This window comes from Canis aureus, chromosome 23, assembly GCF_053574225.1.
Source record: "Canis aureus isolate CA01 chromosome 23, VMU_Caureus_v.1.0, whole genome shotgun sequence".
Lineage (NCBI taxonomy): Eukaryota > Metazoa > Chordata > Mammalia > Carnivora > Canidae > Canis > Canis aureus.
Genome location: NC_135633.1, coordinates 17,031,179 through 17,050,572, shown reverse-complemented (window position 1 = coordinate 17,050,572; position 19,394 = coordinate 17,031,179). Strand labels below are relative to the sequence as shown.

At 42.1% G+C, this 19,394-nt stretch overlaps 2 protein-coding genes across 22 annotated transcripts in view; one reads left to right on the top strand and one right to left on the bottom strand.

Annotated features, from left to right (window-relative positions):
- The window catches only part of LOC144294674 (uncharacterized), a 133,754-nt gene extending 131,171 nt beyond the window's left edge, over positions 1-2,583 (top strand). For all 17 annotated transcript variants that reach the window (XR_013362068.1, XR_013362071.1, XR_013362058.1 and 14 more), the window contains one exon: positions 2,266-2,583. The gene's annotated coding sequence lies outside the window, so the exon portion shown is untranslated. The remainder of the gene's footprint in view (positions 1-2,265) is intronic.
- The window catches only part of IRAG1 (inositol 1,4,5-triphosphate receptor associated 1), a 125,839-nt gene that overhangs the window by 89,288 nt on the left and 17,157 nt on the right, over positions 1-19,394 (bottom strand). The window contains exon 1 of one of the 5 annotated variants that reach the window (XM_077866492.1): positions 18,504-18,525. The exons of the other annotated variants lie outside the window; for them this stretch is intronic. The gene's annotated coding sequence lies outside the window, so the exon portion shown is untranslated. Of the gene's footprint in view, positions 1-18,503; positions 18,526-19,394 lie in introns of those variants that run through there. 5 annotated transcript variants of the gene reach the window in all.

Here is a 19,394-nt window from a genome sequence, read left to right as displayed (position 1 = left end):
CCCAAGCCCACTCCTCTTTATCTCTGGTCTGGCCCTTTCTAACTACTCTACAAGATGCCGGCGAAATCTCTCTAACACACAAGTTGGATTATCCTGCCCTTCTTATGGAAGACAGAGTGTGGCAGGCCAGGGAGTACAGGTGCCATCTAATGAGAGCAATTACTATTCAGTTCTGAGGCCATAAAAATTATGTAGGAGGCCAAGCCCTGCTTCATGCAGAAGCAGCCGTGCCTCTGACAATGTCATCAATCCGAACCCAGCACAAGATTTGGTAGCAAGCATGAGATGTGGTACGGTGAAAATAGCAGAGGTTTGGATGTGAAATAGGCCAGGTTCCAGCATGGCTCTGGCCCTTGCATCTCAGTGACCCTTGACAAAGCAGTGAGTGTTCTCTGGGATCAGGCTGTCATTTGGAAAATGGGGCTAAGATACTTCTTTCAAAGGGTTGTGATGAGATTCTAATAAAATAAGGCATGTATGCAGCACATAGTAGATACTTAAGAAATGTTATTTTACTCACCTCTGAGAAAAAGAATATTGATTAAAAAGTCACTTTGTGCAGTACAAGCCTTCACTTACAACCTAGGTATACTCCTTCCTGTGTACTTTACAGGCTTGGTTTTCTGGTTTGCCAGCTCTGGGAAGTCCAGAAAGTTAAAAGCCAAATGTTAAAGTGGGTATCTTCAAATGGGAATTATGAATAAAATTAATTTTACATTTTTAAAATATTTATACCTATATTTTTTCATTTTTCCCCCACAATGAGCATGACTTACTTGCATAATAAATTATGGGGTTGCTAAAGGGAAAAAAGAGTCTCTTTGATGTCCTGAAAAATTACTTAGAGAGGATAGTTATGCATAATGCATATGCATATCATGCATAATGATAATCATACATTACCTAGGCATTATTGATTCTCGTTTCAGCATGTGCTTGTCTGAACTTTTCTGTGGACTCTCCTGTCTGGAATTCCCTGGCCAATTCTTATTCATCCTTTAGTACTCTGTTCAAATGTCACTTCTACCAGGAAGCCTGCCCTGACTCCCTCTTCTGATGTCACTCATCTGGACTCTGACAGACCCCTGTTTTCCTTTGCCTTGTGGCTCTTCGCCTTGTCTTATATTCATTTGTTTACTGCCCAGGCAGTTCTCAGCCTTTTTGCTACCCAATCCCCCTAAAGCATATGACAAATTTCTATTAACTAACAGAGCATAAATCTCAGGGTGCAGAAGCGTGAATTGTCCTCCAGTGAACTCTGATGAGGCCCTCCATTGGGCACACTATCCCCACCACCCTCTTTCTTCCCCCTTCTCAGCCACACTTCATTAAGAATCATGTCCTAAACAGTATACTCCTTGACGGCAGGGACAGCATAAAATTCATCTGCCAGGATTTCTTGAATAGATGAGTAAGTGAATGAATGAATGAGAGAGAGAGCAGAAGAAAATGTGTTACAGACTCTGATACAGAGTAGTTAAGAGTTCAGACCCTGGGGTTTCAGGAAGCCTAGGGAAGTCAAATGACCCCTCCAGGGCTGATTCCACTTGTGGCCCCATCATGGCCTTGGAGTTCCTCATGTGGGACCTGGGGAAGACAACACCCTGTTTTCCTCTTACTTAAGCAATATGAGCACCCATCATCTGGGCTGCTGCATATGCAGGTTCCCTGTTCCTACTGAGCTTGCCCAAGTTAATAGCTGAGTTTTTCTCTCAATGATGTAAGTGGGTTTCCTGTTTTCTCTGACATACAGGTGTACAGATTCTCCCCATGGGGTTCTTACCAACTAAAACCTCACAAAGAGCAGGGCCTCCTCCTCTGCCACCTACATGCCTCTTGACCATCTAGGAGTACTTTGCAAAGTGACTTTTAGGATTCACTTCTCAATGGGACTTGCAGCTTTAACTTAAATCCTATAGGAAGCCACAGAGCAGCCCCACTGACCCTTCCATGCAGCTCCACTTTGAAATCCAGTTAAAGTGTTCCCCAAATTACTGCCAGTGGCACATGTGCAAGTGTGTCATCACCCTAGTGTCTGCTGCCATGACACTCCTGGAACCATCTACCCCCTACAGAAGAGTTGAGCTATAAAGGTTTGCAAAGTGGTCATAGTCTCCGAAGCCAAACCTGAACATATGAACATATGAACATAGAACTCCTGCTCTAATTAGCAGACAGACTCTGATATTTGAGGTCCTGGAATCCAGAACCTGGAATCTCTCACTCCTGTGAGGCAGGCCTCTGGGAACTGTGGTCTCATTTCAGGGAGAAGGCCAGAGGAACTGAACAGCTTGATGGGACTCTGACCACAACTAGTTTTGCCCACACTGCACATTGCAGACTCTCTCAGAAGACAAAAGGGGGGCCCAATCTCAGCTAACAACCTCTTCCTTGGAACTTTTGGCTTCTGTGTCTGAAGACATTCATTCCTTAGGATGGGAACAAGGATGGAGAAAGACAAGTCGAGTTTTATCCAAGACATGAGATGTGTCAAGGGCCACCCAGGATCAGCACCCTATCACCTTGGGAACTTTTTTCCAAATAAAAATAAAACTTCTTTCTTGACTCAGCAAGACCCCTAACCCCAGTCTAAATAAATAAATAAATAAATAAATAAATATCCAGTTCCCAGTATGCCTGTCCTCTCTTTGCCAGTTTCTCCCTCCTACTTCTCCCTCTTCTCCCCCTCCCTTCTCAGCTTTGTTCTCGGAAGTGATCATAGAATTCTAAATGTGGGAACTGGTTTCAGAAGGTCCAAAGGAAAAGATGGCCTTTACAGTGCCTGCCTAAGTCATTCATTCATTCAATAAATGCTTAGTGGGTGCCTCCTTAGTGTCAGGTACTATGTTAGGCCCTGGGCTCTGAGGTGTGTCCTTCCAGCTGCCTTCCCAGGAAGCTTTCCCTGCCCTTCCAGGATACTACGTGCTCTCTGGTCTATGGTAGCTCTCAGCTGCCCCCAGCTGCCACAGAGTGGTCTCTGTTTCCTGTACATTAATCGCATCTGCCAAGCCTGATGGCAGAGCTTTCCTTTATGCCCCAAGCTGTGGAAACATAGCATAGGTCCAGAGCAATTGCTGATACCTGGTGTATCCCTCCCTTGAAAACAAAGACTCCAGGAATCAAAACTCACTTTTCATATGGCCTACTACATTCCGCTCCCAGAGTGGAGATAAACAGGAGACAGGGACTTGAGCTGGGGCACTCCATCTCAGCAGGGAATATCTATCTTTTCTGTTTGTCTTAACTGATGCAGCTGCTTCCCAACCAGGGGATGCTGTGAGAAAGACTTTCAGTTCCATACTTCAGCCTTAATTTTCCTTGCTGCCCTGAGGTACGGTTGTGATCTGGAACAATCAGGATCCCTCATAAGGAAAAACCTCTCCCAATATTCTTGTTCTATCTCTGCTGAGGTTGGAGAAGATCAAGAATGGGTCCTCGCTCAAGAAGGGCCAAAGACACCATTTTGGGTACAGGAGACTTAGGTTTTAGTACTAACTTGATTTCCTGATTGTGTGATATAGAGCAAGTCACTAGTCCTTATGAGGGATCCTGATTGTTCCAGATCACAGCCCTACCTCAGGGCCAGCAAGGACAATTGAAACTGAGGCATGGAACTGAAAGTCTTTCTCACAGCATCCCCTGGAGTAGATGGGAAGCAGCTGCATCAGCTAAGACAAACAGAAGAGATAGCTCTTGCCTGCTGAGATGGAGTGCCCCAGCTCAAGTCCCTGCCCCTGTGTATCTCCACTCTGGGAATCCCAGCTCTCAGAAGCCATGGAAATAGGCCCAAAAACCTGGTGCTGAACTTCAGGGCACAGTGTAGCCTAATATGTACTTCAGGAGGCCAAAGGAAGAATTGCAGAGGCTCAGTGATGGGCTGTCTCGGGGAGGGAAGAGCAGACTGTGAAGCCATCCACCTGTGTGGCAGTGGGATCCTTTACCATTCAGGCCGTAGTCTTCCCATCTCTACAGTAGAGGGTTGGGCTAATTTGCCAGCCTGAAATCCACTTTCTACCCCATGAGTTTGGGGTCCATGTTGCCCATGGAGAGCAGTCATCAATCAGAGGTGAGGGGTCTAAGTGGCAACACCAGAGCTGGAGGCTGCCTCTGGACATCTTTGTATCACATCCCCTCGGTTACTGTGATTGGTTCAAGGGTGAGCACGTAACCTACCCAGAACCAATGAGACTCAATAAGATTTTGCTGGGAAGGAGATTCTTAGCTGCAGATCTTAAATGTAAGGGGGTGAAAACAGAACCCTTATTGCCTAAGAATGGAATTGATGTGAAAGAGAAGATATCAAGGAGCTAGAAACTAGGCCCTGAGGCTGTCATCTGATGCCCTAAAGAAGCTGTGCCTGATATCCCTGGCCTTTTATGTTTCAAGAACCAATGAATACCCCCTTTTTGCTTAAACTGTCTTGTGTTGTTGTTGTTGTTGTTTTTTGACACTTGCAATAAAAAATTTCTACTGGTACCAGGGTGCCTGGGTGGCTCAGTTGGTTAAGCGTCTGCCTTTGGCTCAGGTCATGATCCCAGGGCCCTGGGATCAAGATCCCTGCTCAGCGGGGAGCTTGCTTCTCCTTCTCCTTCTGCCACTCCCCCCACCTCACTTGTGCTCTCTGTCTCAAATAAATAAATAAAATCTTAAAAAAAAAAAAAAAAAAGAATTTCTACTGGTACAAACAGCTTAGGCTTTGTAAAGTGGGTTGTACAGGGTCTTTCTGGACACCAAAGGTTTCTCTCATGTTGCTGCTCTGCTGCCTACATAAGAGTCTGAGCTGGAATATTCAGATATAGAGCAAATGAGCTTGCCCTAAGTTATTCTCTAAACATATCACCATGCTCCTTTCCTCAGAACCCAGTTCTCCTTCTGCATTCTCTGCCCATATTGATGAAATCAGCATCCTCTCAGAAACCCCAGTCCAAACCTTTGAATCTTCCACCCCCACAGTGCCTGCCCCCCACCCTTCCTTCCACTGTACATGTATACATTTAAACATATACTTAGGCTCTAAAGGAAGAATTAGCTTTGACCCACTTCCTTGTTTCTGCATAAAAGCTAACCTGGTGAATATAATGACATGTTTATTGAGTTAAATTTCAACCTTCAAATGATTTTCAAGCACTGTTGCTTTCTTCCAGATGACCACCAGGAACTCACTCCACCTATTCCTCAGTTAAAAGTTGGATAGGATCTGACTGCTAACTGTTCCCAAGGGAACAGGCCCCAAGACCTGGGCATTGAGAGGCTTTGTGAGCAGGTTTGCTGCCCTGAACCCCAGCCCCACAGTTTGGAATGAGAACTCCAGTTTGCGGGACAAGGAAGAAGCTCACACCTTGCCCACCGAGACCAGTGGAGGGGATGGGAACAGTTGTGGATCTTGGCCAGGGGCATCAAGGGAATCTGAACTGAAATGCATTTGCAGTTTGGTCAGCTCAGAACTTGGACAGAGGCTGTGGCCACAAGAAACCATGGGTTAAAGTAAAACAGAGAAGTTCCCTCGACACTCAAATCTATGCAAATAGCCACAGGATTTGAGTCTTTAGGCACCACTTGAGAACAGGCTATTGTAAAGAGTGTTGTGAAATGGTGGTGAGGAAGGCTAAGGCAGGAGTTTGGGAATGGCTCTCTCAACAACAAACTCTGGTGGCCTGAGGCACATGAATTTCAGTGTGTTCCTCATAAACAGGCTTGTGCAACAGTGACTGCTTGATAATATGAGGCAGGAAGTAACCATAGAGGATTTCTCTCCAGGGAGTTGTCATCTTTCCACAATGGAAAGATGGGAAGTGCATGAAAACAATTTTGAGACATCGGCAGAAGAGAACCAATATTTATTGTACCAGGTACTCTGTCAGACTCTTTATATCCTTCATCTTATTCAGTCCTTGCAATATCCTGCATGGAATTATTATTTCCATTTTACAGGTGAGAAAACTGAAGCTCAGAAAGGATAATTTGCTCCAGGCATCACAATTACTAAGCACTTTCTTTCTTTCTAAAGAATTTATTTATTCATGAGAGAGAGAGAGAGAGAGAGAGAGGAGGTAGAGACATAGGCAGAGGGAGAAGCAGGCTGCCTGTGGTGAGCGCGATGGGGGACTCAATCCCAGGACCCTGGGATCATGCCCTGAGCCGAAGGCAGATGCTCAACCACTAAGCCACCCAGGTGTCCCTACTACTAAGCACTTTCAATGGGATTTGAATTCAGGGTAGTCTGACTCCAAACCTAGGGTTCTATTCATCACACCATGCTGAAGCTTCCAGGGCAACACAGAACCAGCAACACTGTTCTCAACTACCACCCCACCAGCACCAGAGGACCAGAAGATGTTTTTCTTGCTAAGGACTCATCAGTTGATTCATCATGGAGAAGGTATTGTCCTTAACATCAAATTCACATATGTTCTGCTTAATTGCAGTTTGTTACTTGTATATTATCTCTCCTTAAATTAACTACTTGGTTAACAGTATAGAGTTCAACCCACGGTTCAAGCAGAGTCATTCTTTAAAAGCCTGTGGAAATGCAGAAACTTCTGGAAATTTCTTGTCTGTACTTCTAGATGAGAGAAGCTGATAACTAACCAGAAATGGACCTCTGAGAGGGTTCATTCTCCTAATAAATAATCCATCTTCCAAGTAGAAGTGGCCTTTTTAAAGCAACTTTGGTTATATTTATCTCTTGAGTAAAATATTTCAGTGGCTCTTCATGCACTGATTCTTAAATCTGAGAATGCTTACTAGAATCATCTGAGGTATTTGATAAAATGCATACTCCTGTTTCTATCCCAGTTCTACTGGATCAAAATATCCAGGGACAGGCCCAGGAATCTGTATGGCTAACAGGCCCTCAGGGGAGCCTGATGCAGCATATTTAGAAGACTGATACCTAGGAAATCCCTGATCCATGGATAAAGTCCAAGGTCTCTGGCACATATGCCAGACTTTCTGCTCTGAGCTACCAACTTCTCTTGTTTCTTCTCTAGCCACTACCAAGGCATCCCACACCCCAACATCATCCAATGCCCCTGTTTCCAAAATGTTCCATGTGTTTTCAAACCTCCGTGCCACTCTCTGCCTCAAAGGCCTATCTCTCCCATCTGCCTCCACGGAAGACTCTACTCATCCTTTAGGAACCACCTCATGATCCTCACCGTATGAACTCCTTCTGCCCATTTCCTTTCAGAGTTTTAAGTTGTTTATTTGGGAACATAGACTATAGGGCCAAACAGAGTTGGGCTTTACCTTGTGTTTGTCATTTCCTAGCTCTGTGACCTTGGCTGTTGAATCTCAGTGTCCTCACAAGTTCTTATGAAAAATAATCATGCAAATATATATGAATCATAGAGACAATGCCTGGTATAGGGTCTCTAGCAGAGTTAGCTATCAGCATGGTAGCTTTTATTACTATTACTGTTATTATTATTTGTTTTGTATATTATTATGACATTTCTCTAACACAGGGTTCAGCAAACTATGGCCTGTGAACCAAATCTGACCAACTGACTGTTTTTATATAAAGAAAGTTTTATTGGAACATAGCCACAATCAATAATTTGTTATTGCCTATGGCCATTTTTGCATTACAACGGCAGAGTTGAGTAGCTGAGACAGCCTCTAACTGACTCATATAACCTAAAATATTTACTATTTGGCTTTTTTCAGAAAAAGTTCACCAACCCTGCTCTAACATAATTGCAATTATTTGTTTGCAAGTTAACCTTTCCCACTTAACTGAGAGCAACTCAGTGGTTTTTATGCAGAGTCTTACTTATCCTTTAAAACCCAACCTAAAAAATAAATAAATAAATAAAATAAAACCCAACCTTTCTCATCTTTGTATCCCTGGCACTTGATACATAATCAGAGTTTGACAAATGTTGAACAGAATCAAATAATTCCTTAACCCAATTTAAATGCACACATCTCCAAAAAAGCCCCTGAGGGGAAAGGGGGCAAGACTTGCTACAGGACCAGGGCTGGATTAATAAAGATATACAACTTGGAGAAAACAGGCACAGCTAGGAAGTAAAATCAGGCCTTCATGGGCTGTGAGGTTTTTGTTGCAGCCCTGGTTCTGAATTCCTGGTTCAGGGAGGCCCCTGCCCTCAGTGCACCATGAACAGTCCTGCTGCCTCCTACTACCTGACCCCAGCACCCTGTGCCTTGAAGTTGGAATGTTTTTGCTGATGGAGAGGAGAAGGAAAGCCCCTTCTAGGAAATTCTCTTCCAAAGGTTAGTATAGTCCCATTTCCAAGAGGGCATTATTGGTTGGTCCAAATGGTCTGATGACCCTCATGGTCCTTACAGTGGGCAATTTGACATACTCATTTTTAATGAACCGATTAATATTTTTCTATGTAGACTTACTTTTTTTTTAGTTTTGACTCCCCATTAATCTGCATTTTCTAAGCAAAGATTCTCTTGGAAGAGAACTAGGATTTCAAAGCAATGGACTCATTTCTTTGTGAGCTGGTTATGAAAGCACTCTGTGACCTTGGGCCAGTCATACCTCTCTCTAGGCCTACCTTTCAGCTTCTGTATAATGACTTTCAGACTTTTGACTCCCTGGAGCTCTGGCTAGAGGGACGGCCTCCCCCAACTCATGGTGACCAAAAGCAGTAGCCTGACAACAGACAGCTTGATAGAGCTTCTATTGTCTTCCATGCCTCTGTGCTACAGCAATATACTCTCCCACCTTCCCCCACCCCCTACAAATACAGCAATTTATTCCTACTGCCCTTTCTTGAGGCTCGAAGAAGATACTTTAGTTCTGAAGCAGATACTTTAGCTCTGAAGCAGATCCTCAGAAGATAAGAAAATGCCCCTGATGTGGTTGGAAAAATCTGAGCTGGATGAAATGGAAACACAGAACTCTCCCCTGAGGCTGGATGAGAAGTGCATGGATAGAAGCCAAGTCCATCCCTTCCTTGAGCCTCTGGGAGCTGGCAGCTCATTGCCTCTTTCAGAATGTAGTGCCCCCTTATCCTTCACCCTTCTTGTATACCCTCATGGGTATAATTGCTGAGCCTGCAGGATCCTGGTTATCCGGGGGAGGGTAATCAGTCATACTGTGGATTAAACTGATTTTTATTGATTTCTCTGTGGGTGATTTATAAATGCCTGCTTCCTAAAAGGGTTTGTGGCCACATGTCAATAAAAACACTCAAAGGGCAAGAAAGTTAAAAATAAGACTGAAAAAGGGAGCAGAAACTATGCAAAGGAAAGAGGGAGATAAGTCCACCAGCCAAGGTGGGATGATGCCTCAACTCAGATGACCTGGAGGAAAGTTCCTACTGATGTAATTGAGATCAGCAGCATCTTGCTTTTGGCTACTATAAGAAGTACAGAGCAAAGAATACTTACATCTTGAGCTTCCAAAACTAACCCTTCACTCCACAAAGAGAACAAAATTAGAGTGAGCTTTTTAAGAAGTTTAAAGTTCACTTCACAGGAATCTTTCCATTTAAGAACTTCTAATTTTACTTCACAGAAGGACTCCTCATGCAAGTCCATCACCATATTTTTTACACAGCAGGATTTGGAATTACTTTTACTTTTTGTTTTTTTTTAAGACTTTACTTATTTATTTGAGAGAGAAACGGGGAGCACACATGGGGAGAGGCGCAGAGGGAGAGGGCAAGCAGACTCCCCACTGAGTGGAGAGCCCAAAGTAGGGCTGGATCCCAGGACCCTGGGATCATGACCTGAGCCAAAGGCAGTTGCTTAACCATTTGAGCCACTCGGGTGTCCCTGTTTTGTTTTTTTGTTTGTTTGTTTTTTTTAAGCAGTCAGTATAAATAGAGGTTCTAGGGCTTATATGCATGTCTGGTTACTGATCTTCCTTGATGTGGCTGTAGAGAAAATTAATTGAGCTCAAGGTACATGCAAAACCACACATGAGAATCCTTTATCTCAGGGACTATAGGCAGTGCTTTTTAATTCTGGCTGAAAGGCAATGTCATTTAGTGGTCATGTGAATGGGTTATTTCAGCAAATTCTGGCTTCACTAGTTGCAACTAACCAGAGACCAGATCTCTCAGAGGAAAACCCATAGGCTATTGTTTGGGGTTGAACTGTGTCCTCAAATTCATATGTTGAAGACTTACTCCTCAGCACCTCAAAATGTGACCATATCTAGAGATAGGTTGTAAAAGAGGTGATTAAGTTAAAATGAGGCTGTTAGGATGAGCCCTGATCCAATCTGACTGGTATTCTTATAAGAAAAGAAAATTTGGGCACACAGCGAGACACCAGGGATATGCCTGCACAGGGGAAAGACATGCTGACACAGAAAGAAGGTGGTCATCTGCAAGCCAAGAAGAGAGACCACAGGAGACACCAAATCTACCAACACCTTGATCTTGGACATCTCCAGAACTGTGAGAAAATTGATTTCTGTTGGTTAAACCACTTGGTCTACAGTATTTTGTTATGGGTCCCTATCAAACTAATGCAGCTATTAATAGAATCTTTTGGCTGTATCAACTTTAAATTAAAATCTCTTTCAAACACTCAATCTTAGGATTTGGGATCAATGAATTTTTGGGAATAACTGCTTTAGTATTTTTCAAGCCAGCCACAAAGCTCCTTTCAGGATCCTCTAAAGAAATAAAAATGCTCTGAACTAGGGATCCAAAATTCTAGTTTTGAAAAAGTAAAACTACCATTATTTGTAGATGGTGTAAACTTGTGTATATAAAATCCTAAGGAATCCGCTAAAAAATTATTTGAAAAAATAAGTTCAACAAGTTTGCAGAATACAAGATTGATATACAAATTCAACTGTATTTCTATACACTAGCAATGAACAATTTGAAAATGAAATTAAGAGAACATAATAATAGCATCAAAAATCTTAGCATACTTAGGAATATATTCAACAAAAGAAATTAAAAATGTGTACTCTGAAAATGACAAAACATTTTTTTAAAGATTTTATTTATTTATTCATGAGAGACACAGAGACAGAGGCAGAGGCAGAGACACAGGCAGAGGGAGAAGCAGGTTCCATGCAGGGAGCCCAACGTGGGACTCGATCCCAGGACTCCAGGATCACGCCCTGGGCCAAAGGCAGGTGCTTAACCGCTGAGCCACCCAGGGATCCCCCAAAACATTGTTGAAGGAAATTAAAGAAGACTTCAATAGATGGAACACCATTCCATGTTCATGGATCAGAAGACTTTTTTTTTTTAAGATTTTATTTATTTATTCACAAGAGACACAGAGAGAGAGAGAGAGGCAGAGACACAGGCAGAGGGAGAAGCAGGCTTTATGCAAGGAGCCCGATGTGGGACTTGATCCTGGGACTCCAGGATCATATCCTGGGCCAAAGGCAGGCACTAAACCGCTGAGCCACCCAGGGATTACCCGAAGACTTTTTTTAAAAAAAAGATTCATCCATTTTAAAGGAGGGGCAGAGGGAAAGGGAGGGAGCGGCTCAAGCAGACTCCAAGCTGAGCATGGAAACTCATGTGGGGCTTGATCCCCCAACCCTAAGATCATGACCAAAACCAAGATTCGGATGCTCGACCAATTGCATCACCCAAGTGCCCCAGAATCAGAAGACTTAATATTGTTAAGGTAGAAATAGCTCCCAAATTGATCTACAGATTCAACACAATACCTATTAAAATCCTAGCTGCCTTTTTTTTTCTTTTTCAAAAATTGACAAAGAGATCCCCAATTTCCTATGGGAATGCAAGGGAGCAAGAATAACCAAAACAATCTCGAAAAAAGAAGGGGAAAAAAGGAAAACTTACATATCTCAATTTAAAAACTTAATATATGGAATTACAGTAAGACAGTATGACACTAAGATACTATACAAGGATAGACATACATATTAATGGAAGAGAGTCATGAGTCCATAAATAAATCCTTCCATGTAGAGTCAATGGATTTCAATAGAGTGCCAAGATAATTCAATGGAAAAAGAACAGTCCTCACCAGTAATTCTGGAATAACTGAATATCCACATTCTAAAGAATAAAATTGGATCTCTTCCTTATACCATATACAAAAATTAGCTCAAAATGGGTCAAATGCCTAAACAGAAAAGCTGAAATTGTAAAGCTCTTAGATGAAAACATAGGAGTAAATCTTTGTGTCCTTGAGTTAGGCAATACCTTCTTGGATACAATACCAAAACATCAGCAACAAAAGAAAAAATAAATAAATTGGATTTTACCAAAAGTAAAAACTTTGCACTGTGAGTAATATCACTGAGAAGTGACAATACAACCCACAAAATATAATAAAATATTTGCAAATGATTTATCTAATAAGAGACTTATATTCAGAATATGTGAACTACTCTTACAAATCAATAATAAAATGACAGATACTTTTAAAATGGCCAAAAGAGGGGCATCCGGGTGGCTCAGTGGTTGAGCATCTGCCTTTGGCTCAGGTCATGATCCTGGGGTCCTGGGATCAAGTCTTACATCAGGCTCCCCTCAGGGAGCCTGCCTCTCCCTCTGCCTATGTCTCTGCCTCGCTCTGATGAATAAATAAATAAAATCTTTTTTTAAATGGCCAAAATAATCAAATTGACATTTCTCCAAAGAATATATACAAATGTCCAATAAACATATAAAAAGATGCTCAATATCATTAGCTATCAAGGACGCTATCAAAACCACAATAAGATACTACTTCACACCCATTAAAATGGATACAGTAAAAAAGACAGATGAAAACAAATATTGATAAGGATATGGAAAATTTAGGACCCTTATGCACTGCTGGTAGAGATGTAAAATCATACAGCTACTTTGGAAAACACACTGGCAGTTCCTCAATATTTTAAACATAGATTTACAAGATGACTCACCAATTCCACTTTAGATATATATCCAAGAGAAATTAAAACACGTACACAATGTTCATAGCAGCATTATTCATAATAGCTAAAAAGTGAAAATGAATGAAATGTCCAACTAATTAACAGATGAATAAAATGTGGTATATTAATACTGTGGAATATTATTCAGCCATAAAAAGGACTGAAGTACTGATACGTGCTAAAATATTAATAAACCTTGAAAATTTTATGCTAAATGAAAGAAGTCAGTCACAAAAGACCGTATGTTGTATGATTGCATGATTGCCTTTTTTTTTTGTTTTTTTTTTGTTTTTTTTTTTTTGTTTTTTTTTTTTTGCATGATTGCCTTTATATGAAATGTCAAGAATAGAGAAATCTGTAGAGATAGAAAGTAGATTAGTGGTTGCTTAGGGCTGGAAGGATGAGGGAAATTGGGAGTGACAATAAGTATAGTTATTTCTTTTTGGGCTTATTTTTGGAATGAAATTTTCTGGAATGAAAGAGTGGTGATGGCTGCATAATTCTCTCAATATGTTAAGAACCATTGAATTGTACATTTTAAGTGGGTGAATTATAGGGTATATGAACTATAGCTTAATAAAGCTGTTAAAAATAAAACTTCTGCAAAAAGACAACATGGAAACTACCTTTGCTCCTTAGTACATGGTGATCTTTCTGGACATAGTTTCCTCAAACAGAAAATGCAGAAATTCACCTACCTGATTTCTAAGTTTCTTTCCATCTCTAAGATTCCTGAGTGTATGTAATTTAAGAAAACAGATTAGAGAAAAGAGATGGAGTCTGTGTGTATGTGTCTAGGATGGGGTTATGTGGAGAGAAATGAAGGAAGGGACAACAAAAAGACTAAAAAAGATAAAAGGAGATGAAGGGACAAGGGACGTGAGTTCAGAGAGACAGATACGTAGAGACACAGAAGCAAGACTATGCTCAAAAAGAAAGAGAAACTCACCAAAATGCACGTGCAGATCAGTCATCCATTCTTCCATTTAACAAAGATTTACTGAGGACCTACAAAGCCAAGCTCTGTATTCAGTAGTAAACCAGGTAGACCGAAGCACTGAGCTCAGCAACTGGAAGCACAGCAGCATTCAGACAGTTGTAAGCATGTATGGTGAGAGTCAGGATGCCATAATTTAAGATGCTCTGGAAGCACACAGGTTGCATGCATGCACACATGCATGTACACATAGCACACCACTCAACACATGCAACATTCCTAAAAGTCAGATCAATTTTGCAAGATGCATCATTTCTCACCTGAGGTATTTCGAATTCTGCTAGCAATGATGTTTAAATATATGCTGCATTTTTACAAGGATGGGCACAAATGGGAATGACATCTTTTATTCTCACCCCAAAGTCTCTATAAAACAAGGCTCAAGGAAGGGATTCATCCCTAGAGTTTAGAGATTCCCTCCTACTCTTTCCCCTCCATCAAGAAAGACTGGCTTTGAAAACAGAGAGGAATGTGATCTATTACAAGCACACCAGCCCTACTCCTCTGGGCTTTCAACTGGAAAGTTCCCAAAACACATTCTGTTCTACTCTGCTTCCAACCCATCCAGACCTGGCCCAATACAGGCATCATGTGTTGCCCATTTTCCCTGTCCTGTGGCTCCTGTCCTACTGAAAGTATGACATGCTGACAACATGGGAGGAAATCTCAACAGGAAAAGTGGCTCTGTTCTCTGCACAGTGTCTGCAATAAGTGCTTCCGAATGACCACCAGGTTATACTCCACGTCTGGAGAGTCATACACAAGTACACACACCAGCCTCCCACCTCTGATCAGCCCTAATTCCCAGATCCTTGCCCATGGGATAAGAGCAATGCAGGGCATAAGCATCCCCCTCACTTCAGGGAGAATGACCTCCCGTCTCCTAACAATTAAAAAGTCAGGACTTATAACCACTGCCCTTTCAGACTGAAATGCAGTTTGAGTGTCTCTCAGATTATTGATCATGCACTTTTGTTCTTATTTTCTTAGCTTGACCCTGATGCTGACTCTTGACTTCTCTAAGAGATTCCATGCAGCCCAGAACAGGAAAAGTGTTCATAGGGTGGGAAGGAAGGACAAGGTAATCTATGCCTTAGTTTTCTCCCCTGTAAAATGGAGATAATCATTTCTACCTCAGTATGGTTGACAGAATGAAATGAGATGTGTAAACAACTTGGCACAGAGTTGGTACTTTGGGGGGTCACTTGCAGTTTTTGCCTGTTTAGCACCCCAGTACCACTTCTTCTGGTAACAGCAGCATCTTCATCATCCCTGTGCATGGGGTCGGGGTGGTTGGCCCCACTGGGGAATGGGACTGTAACACAGGGCTGACCCATCAGAACACCCTGTGGCCTTGGCTCTGGTGATCAAGGAATGGGCACATGACCCAGAAGAAGTAGTAAATTCATCTTAGTAACTTGTTGGAATGACTGGGGGAGTTCTTGCTGCCAGGGTTTCTAAGAGGACAGGATGGAAGTTGGGGACTACAAGTTCCAGTTGTCACCATGACACAGAGGCCACTGAGAAGAGATCCAATACCAAGAACAGTTGGGATATAGAGAAAATGAGCCCCATGCATCCAGCTACAGCTGAACCTGCCTAGACTTGTCAGTTATCTAACCTAGAAAATTCTGGTTATTATCTAATCTAATTTGAATAAGTTTCTGTCCCATGCAGACAGGAATCTTGGTTAATGCAAAACTCATTTGGAAGGGGGATTTGGTTCCCCCTTCCCACTGGAGCAGCTTTCTTGAGCCCTGCAGAGACTTTGCCATAGCTCATCTCCCCATCCTTAGCCTCTTTCTCTTCAGTCTGCCTTCTGCTACATTGATCATTCTCAGCCAGGCTTAGTCCTGTCACTCCTCAGCTTAGAGGACTCCTTGATGCACCTCTGCCTTGAAAGCAAGTCCTGGTTTCCTCAGCTCTATCTTCAAAGCCCTCCACAATCTGATCTCAATTCCCCTTTTGTTTTCTCTTTTTTAACTAAAGTATAATTGACATATAACATTATATTAGTTTCACGTGTGCAACATAATGATTCGACGTTTGTATATATTGCAAAGAGATCTCCACTATAGGTCTAGTTAATATCCGTCACCATACATAGTTACAAAAATTTTTTTTCCTGCAGTGAAAACTTTTAGGATCTACCTTCTTAGAAACCCTAATTATTTTTTAGCTTATTTCTCATGACCATCTCCATGCTTCTGCCCATACTGTGCCTGATTCACATCCACCTAATCCCCTACTCTGCAATGCTTCCTTACACCTTGTGCCTTTCCCCCAGAAGACATTCCACATTTTACTTACCTACCAAAATCCCACCTACTTAACTATCTTCTCTTCCAAGAAGGCTTCACATATGGCCAAAGCAGAATAAATGTCTCACTGCCCTGAATTTACTCCCTTGTTATATATAGGACCTGTCAATCTGTCCTTATATAAGAATAATGGATATACACTCTGAGAGCAGGGAGCATGTTGTACTTGATTCTGGATCCTCCTGGGCCATCACACATAGGCCTGCTGTAGGCCCTTGGTGAATGTATCGACACAAGACCTCAACGCCCTGCTTATAAACTCTGAATCCTCCACCCTCCCCTCAACTCCTCTCTAGGAGAGAGGATTCTAATGTTTGAATCATGTTTCCTTCTTACCAGGAAACCTTTTTTTTCCAATAGTGGCAAAATACATATAAAATTTACAATTTCATCCATCTTAAAGTGTACAATTTAGTGGCATTAAGTACATTCATGATGTTGTACACTTATTACCACTATCAAGCTCCAGAACTTTTTCTTCGCCCCAAAAGGAAACTTCATACCCATCAAGCAGTTGGTTCCCATTAAAATCATTAGTTTGCCTTTTGTCTCCATGGATTTGCTTGTTCTGGACATTTCATATAAATGGAAGCATGCAATATGTGGTCTTTTGTGTCTGACTCCTTTTACATAATGTTTACAGGATTCATTCATGTAGCATGCATCAGTACTTCATTCCTTCTTATGACTGAATAATATTCCATTGCAAGGATATATCTCATTTTGTTCATGTCATCTGGGTTGTTTCTACCCTTTGACCATGTGAATAGTGCTGCTATGAACATTCATGTACAAGTTTTTGTGTGAACATGTATTTTCAGTTTTCTTAGGTATATACCTTAAAGTGGAATGGCTGGGTCATATGGGAACTCTGTGCTTACCCAGAAGCCTCCTACACTTGCCATCTCTAACCTCATCAACATCCTGGATCTGCTTGGCTGACTTCATCTTGGAAAAGTCCATTGGCTTTTTAGAAGGGAGCTATTTCATCTTGATTGTGGTCTCTTGATGGCAATCCTTAAAGGGCATTCCTGGTCTTTAATATTAACCTCTTACTGTGTAGAGCTTTATATTGTCTATTTCAGATCCATTGTTTAGTTTATTCCTCACAACATCACTACAAAGTTGATTCTATTATGTCTGTTTTTCAGATGAGGAGGCTGACGAGGCCTCGGCCATTAGGGGTCCGGCTGAGACTGACTCCCAGTCCAGTGCTCTTTCCGTACCACCACAGAGGTCCTCTCTCAATTAGCCTCTCTGTACAAGATCTTTGTAAGAAATAATTACCTTCTGAAATTTATTCTCAGATCCACAATTGTTTAGAAATGTCCCTTACTAGGTAGCCTGTCAAAGCTGGCACAGACCTCTGCCACACTCTGCCAGTTGGCACTTCATTTATAATCAAAACAGTTTTTTGTATTATATTTAAACATTTTGCCTGCACCAAGGAGATCAACTGTTGCCTTTTCTAGATCTTCAGGAATCTTTTAGAATCTTGAGTTAATGCTCCCTTTTGATGATGATATGAAGCTAAATCTGAGCATGTCCCATTAGCTCAACCTCAGCTCTCAAAATTTCCTCCCTATTCTTTTGTTCAACCCAAGAGCATTTCCTTCCCCCTCTTAGGAGAAAGCTATTTCTTGGACTGGAGAGTCCCCTGACCTCTTTGGAGAAGAAAAAAGACACAATGACTTCCAGCCTGTTCCTTGGAAGCCTCCCATCCTAGTGTCCTGTGTCCAAGTGGGACTGGAAATCAGCAGAGTCCATGCTGTACCCACTCTAGCCACTGTCTCCTCACCCCCAGGGAGAAGCTTTTGGGGCTGACCTGGCCCACATAGAACCTGCTCTAGCAGTTTTACAAACAGCGAGGGCTTTCTAGATGCACATGACCTACCTCGTGTCAACTTGAGCAAGATTGTCCCTAGCCAGCTTTTCCCAAAGTATGTTCTCTGCAACCCTTGTTCTGGATGATTTTGTTAGTAGCTGTGAAAATAAAAGTTTCTGTTTTTCAATGCATTTGGAGTCATCAGCATCAGACAGGTTTCTGTACTGCAGGACTTCTCAGCCTTTAGGAAATAAATACTCAAGATAAACCTTCCAGAGGAAGAAACAGTATAAAATGTTTCCCAAATTTGGGAAATGAATATTTGACCATGAATCTTTTTTCAAGGAGTATCTCAATGTGTCTTCCTCAAAACACTAGTCAGAGGTGCCACCAGGCCCTCTTGGACTGGTGGGGGCCTAGAAGTGAGAAGCAGAGTGATTGTGCATATGGGCTCTGGAGCCACGCTGCCTGGGATCGTATCCCAGCCCTGCTGCATAGTAGCTGAGTTACCTTGGGCAAATTACTTCATCTGTCCATGCCTCAGATTCTCCATCTGTAAAACACAGATGGCGATAATCACATAGATTATATAATAATCATAAACGTCTTAGAGCAGTATTTGGCACATAGTCAGTACACACTAAATGTTAACTGGCATTTTGAATCCTTCACAAGCCTTGTAGAAAGGGATTCCTCACATTCTCTCAGAAGCAGCAGTCTGCACCTGGCACTCCCCACCCCTAGGCCAACATCAGCCTCTCAGTTTTTAAAAACTCTCAGCCAAGATGGCATGAAGTCCCATAAAAGCTGGTCATGGTTCCCTAGGAGTAGCCCTTCCTAACCTTTATGGCCTTGAAGGCCTCCTTCTACTTCATTTTTAATTCCTTAAAGACAGGTACGTAAGATTCAGAAGACCTAGATTCTGTACACAACTTACTCATTTTCCAGTGCGATCTCGAGTTTCCTCCCTGATAACATAGAGCATAACAAGGTTATGGCACAGAGAAAAGTGGTTAAAATACTAAGCAGGCAGACAGGCTGGATGGCAAAGTAGCAGGGAGAGGATCACACCAGTGACAGGTGGTAAGTGTGTTCCTCTTTTGAGGAAATGGGAGAGAGTGCCTATGACAAAGATGCTTGGGCAGTGAATTAGGATAATTGACAGTAGCTGCTGCAACAGACCACAAATCTCAGTGTCTTTGAGTGTACATCTTGCTGAGCTAAATCTAATGCAAATTGGGATGCCCACCTCCATCTTATAGCAAGAAATTCTGTAACAGAAAATCCCATGTGGAATATATAAATGGGGGTGTGGATGTCAAAAGTCCCTGGATGACCCTGGCTACAAAAGCTGTACTCCTCTGCTGCCCAATTGTGCTTCCTTCCCCCTTTTGGAAAAGT